The sequence below is a fragment of the Leiobunum rupestre genome, chromosome 1 (assembly GCF_980474605.1).
Source record: "Leiobunum rupestre chromosome 1, qqLeiRupe1.1.hap1, whole genome shotgun sequence".
NCBI classification, from domain to species: Eukaryota; Metazoa; Arthropoda; class Arachnida; order Opiliones; family Sclerosomatidae; genus Leiobunum; species Leiobunum rupestre.
Window position 1 is genome coordinate 75099220 of NC_143384.1, and position 5140 is coordinate 75104359.

The window sequence follows — 5140 nt, forward strand, 5'->3', positions numbered from 1 at the left end:
CTCCACAAATAGATATTTGGAAGTCTTACAGGACTTGGTCGAAGCGTACAATTCCTCTTATCATAGCTCAATTAAAATGGCCCCTAATGACGTTTCGGAAAATAACGTATTACGTGTGTACAATAATATCTACTCTAAATATTATGCCGAGAAACTGAAAATGAAACCGCAATTCCAAGTAGGGGATTTGGTTAGAATAAATACAACTAAAATGATATTTCAAAAGGGTTTCGAAGCTAATTATACCGAAGAAATATTTAAAGTCGTAGCTATAGTTAAAAGACATCCTCCCGTTTATAAAATAAAAGACCTTTCAGAAATCGATATAAAAGGGACGTTCTATTCGAGAGAGCTTCAAAAGGTCAGTGCGCCTCGTTCGTTCAAGTTAAACAAGATTTTACGTCAGAGAACTAAAAACGGAGTAAAACAATTGTACGTTAGTTGGCTAGGATATCCTCCATCGTTTAATAGTTGGGTTAATCAAGATGACGTCTGGGATTTACATAACTCTTCCTAGTAATACTAGAGATAAGAATAAGAATAATTCAGAAAATACTCTAGCCTCGTATTCTACAACGTTGGCCAAACCCATTAGTTTACGCGGAGATTGGGAAATTGCTCTGGTAGAAATTATTTATCCTTTATCTTTTTATAACGTAAGCGAGCCAATGGGATGTGGAATAGAAATTAAGGAATTACTATCGAAACCTCCAGCCCACATAGTAGATTACAAATATACCTACGACTTCCGCGAGATACCTCAGGGCTACTACAAAAATCCTCATGAACTTTTGGCCGTACTTAATGAAAGTATTAAAAGTTTGAACCTTGATTTAAAGGAAAGCGCTAATTCAGAGTTCGATAATGATTCATTAGGAAAATTTGAATATAGTTTAGAAAGTGGACACGTACAATACACTTCCTATAGTAAGCATTATTATCAACTCGAGTTAACGCCAAAGTTGAGGAAAATTTTAGGATTTAGAGATAATGTTACTGATATTTCACCTAAGGTAGCATTCAGATCAGATTCCCCTATGCAATTAAACTTATTCATCCCCGATCTTATGTTCGTGTATTCCGATTTGGTAGGAAATGAAATGGTTGGGGATACATTAGCCCCCCTATTGCGAACAATTGTTGTAGACCAAAACGCCCCCAATGGATCAACCGTTTCAAAAACTTTCGATTCTCCGCATTACCTTAAACTGAGTAGAAATTATTTTGACTGTATCGACATTAATATAAGAACTAGTTTAGGTGAATTCGTGCCATTTCAGTTTGGTTCAGTCACGTGTAAAGTACATTTACGACGAGCTCAGTAAAAAAAAAGAATGGCTTATCAGTACGTCGATAGAAATTGTCCCTACATGCAATATTATTTAAATCAGGCGGGGGGCGGAGTAGATTTACCTTATTTCTCTGGGTTTGCGGGACAAAAAGGACACGGAATTGGTAGCTTTTTTTCTGGGCTAGCTAGGTTTGTATTCCCATTCCTAAAACAGTCTGCCAAATACGTGGGAAAAAGGGCTCTTTCTACAGGAAAGAAAGTACTCGGAGACGTCTTGCAAGGTCAGGGCTTAAAAACGTCGGCCAATAAACGAATGACAGAAACTGTGGACGAAATGGCAGCGCAAGAAGGTTCGGGGCGTCGCAAGAGAAGAAAAACTACTAAGAAAGCATTGAAGAAGAAGAAAAAGAGTTCAGTTAAACGCCGCAAGTTCACGCGTACGGTTCGCGATATTTTTGCTCTCTAAAAAAAATGGAAGTACTTAAAAGCGAATTAAATATTTTCAACGAACTACCAACTCAACTCAGCGTTGAAAAGGGTCAAACGGTATGGTGTAAGCCAATTTCATCTATCGACAGCAGTTCTATCATCGAATTCGTGGTACCGGGTACGGGAGACTCTTACACAGATTTGGCAATGACAATGATATATTGTAAAGTAAAAATCGTCAAAACCAACGGTGACAACTTGGATGCCGGGTCTAACGTTTCGCTCGTGAACAATTCTCTGCATTCACTATTCAAACAATGCGAAGTGAAACTCAATGATACGACGGTTTCACCATCGGCCTCAAATTACCCCTATAGGGCCTATATCGAAACCTTGCTCAACTTTGGGTACGATGCAAAAAACACTCACCTTGCGACATCTGGATGGTACGATGACACGGCTGGAAGTATGGATCTGATAACAAACGCAGGATTCATAAAACGTCAGGTTCTAGCTGCTGAATCAAAAGAAATTAAACTTTACGGGAACATTTTTTGTGACATTTTTAATTTCAACAAATATTTAATTAATGGCGTACAACTTAAAGTTTCACTCACTAGAAATAGCGATAATTTTACCCTTTTTAGCGACACTGTCGACGCGTATAAAGTCGAATTTATAGACGCTGCTCTAATTGTACGTAAAGTTAAAATTATGCCTAAAATTTTATTAGCACATCAGCAAGGATTATTACGTAGCAATGCCAAATATCCCTTTACTCGTACTGAAATTAAAGTTAAAACATTAGCTAGTTCTATTCAGAACGATAGTTTTGACAATATATTCTTAGGTCCGATGCCCAACAGAGTCATTATTGGTTTAGCCACCAACAAAGCGTATAAGGGCTCCGTTAAGTCTAATCCTTATAATTTTGAAAATTTCGACCTAAATTATCTGGCTCTATACGTTGATAACGAACAAATCCCTTCGAAAGCGTTGACCCCTAATTTTAATAGTAAACAATTTACGCTAGCCTATCATTCGCTATTCTCGGGATCTGGGATACTCTACCAAGACGAGGGAAATCACATCGCGTTGGCTCACTTTCCTCTAGGCTTTGCCCTATATGCTTTTGATTTAACCCCCGACAATTCGGCCAGTGACGTCACGTTTTGGAACCCCGTAAAGAGAGGGCAACTACGTTTAGATTTAGGATTTGGTACCCCTTTAAAAGATTCTACGGTCGTTATCGTGTACGCTGAATTTCAATCTTGTTTACAGATAGATAAAAATAGGAACATTATTCGAGACTATTAAAATGACTACGACAAACGTGGACTTATCTCAGGCACTGTATAAAACACCGAACTTTTTAGGCGTGTTTTCTTCAGATAATTTAAAACCCATGGTGAAATATCCGCAATCGCTTATCATTAATTTTGATAAAAGGGGAGAAACAGGTTCTCATTGGATTTGCGTCTACGTCGATGGCCGAAAACGGGGATTCTATTTTGATTCAATGGGGCTTCCCCCATTTTTACCCACAATCAGAAAATATTTAAATTCAATGTGTAAGACGTGGACATTTAGCAAAAGACGATTGCAAGGACTAACTAGTAACGTTTGCGGCGAATATTGCGTAATGTATATTTTGCATAGAACTAAAGGACAGAGTACAAAAACGTACTACCAAAAGTTTTCCAAAAATTGGGAAAAAAACGACAGCAAGATATTTTTATCTTTCGCAAATCATGCTAGTAAAATCATCACATCGAATTTAGCGAATCCATTAGCTAGAGAGAGAGGTATGGTGACTGACTGGAAAAAATCCGGTTCCAGAGGATAAAACAATATATTCCCACGCTATCTGGTATCTTTTAGAGATATGACCTGACCTCTCTCGAAAACATGCGCGCGCTTCTATGAGCGCCAAACCATTTACTTTCGAATAAAATAAACCATCCAAAAACAAAAAAATTAAAATAGAATCAGAAAGTATTGGTAAACTAGTTAGGACAACGTGGGTGGTTTACGCAATCTAGCATGAAAACAAAACAAAACATTGGTAGAAATATATTATTGCATTATTCCTGTACGTTCTATTTAAAGTACTTTCTAAAAGTCATTGAAATCTGTTACCGTCTTGAACCATTGAAATATGTTTTCTACCCGTCATTAACAAAATATCTTTAGTACACGCAAAATAAGATTGGTGAAAAAAACATTGCCTTAGATAATTTAACAGGGATTTAGTTAGCTTTGGGTCTTGTAATGATAAAAAAGATTGAAATTTGACTCTACCATTTTATTTAATAATATAAACTCATGTACGCGAAAAAAACAATTGTAAACAATTTTTCCTATGTAACTTTTTTCACTCTTAATAAATACTTTAAAAAACGTAACAAAAAAAGACTCTTTATTGAAAATCGCTTACCCTTTTTTTCCAGAATTTCGTTAAGTCAACCAGTCCGATGCAAGAACGTACTACAATGCGGACTCTTATCTGTAAATTTGTTAGACTTTGCACGAACCTAAACCATCTTCTCGTGACGTACGCTAAGAGGAAGATGGTGGAAATTCCCAGTCTCACGAAATTAATTATCTACGAACACTATTTAACCAATGGAAAAATTTACAGACTTTACCCACTTATTTACACACTGAATAGATTCCACACTCAATCACTAACTTAGATTTCATCACGGAAAAGAAGGAGATAGGATATAGGGGCTAGGAATTGGTGGGGATGGAAAATGGTATAAAAAGGGAGTAAATCAATTAGAACAAATTATTCCAACCTTTTTCTTTGCTTGGAGCAAAAACTAAATCGAAATCAAAAATGAGGTAAATATTATTTTAAGATTTAAATAACTTTTAGAACAAAAATTTTAGATTTTAATTTTCTTCATGTAGAATTGAAGAAATTAAGGGGATAGTAATTCAAAGTGCGAGCGATGAATCTATTAAATTTGAGATTAGAATAAGGTAATAAATTAAATTTCACGAATTATTTATACTGTACTAAAGTTAAAATTTTATGTATTGTTCTGTTAGCTTTGAGGTTGGAGAGCCCAGGAAGCTTCTTCAAGTCTGGGAACATCAATTATATTGGGACGATGAGGGCGAAATACATTCCAGTAGGATACTACTCATCGTCCCAATTATTTTATAATAAAAAAATTAACATTTATCACGATTCTTTTATTTTCCTATCCAACAATAATCATTTCAGTATATATCAAACATTACAATAACAAGGATTATATGCAATTGCAATTGCTAAAATAGTGTATTCTACCGAGTTAATAGTCTCTAAGATTTCCTCCTGGGGGTTCCCCCCGAAACAGGATTAATTTTTATCAAAGTTGTATCAGAAGTAAATTAGTGCGAAGTAAGCGCAATGTATTTTCAGCTATT

The 5140-nt window shown here is 35.8% G+C and overlaps 1 long non-coding RNA gene across 1 annotated transcript; it reads left to right on the forward strand.

Annotated features, from left to right (window-relative positions):
* The first annotated feature begins 4646 nt into the window (after window positions 1-4646).
* LOC149966611 (uncharacterized) lies at window positions 4647-4913 on the forward strand. The gene is made up of 2 exons (XR_016480315.1): window positions 4647-4708; window positions 4778-4913. It is a non-coding gene; the product is annotated as an uncharacterized LOC149966611 (long non-coding RNA).
* The last annotated feature ends 227 nt before the right edge of the window (window positions 4914-5140 follow it).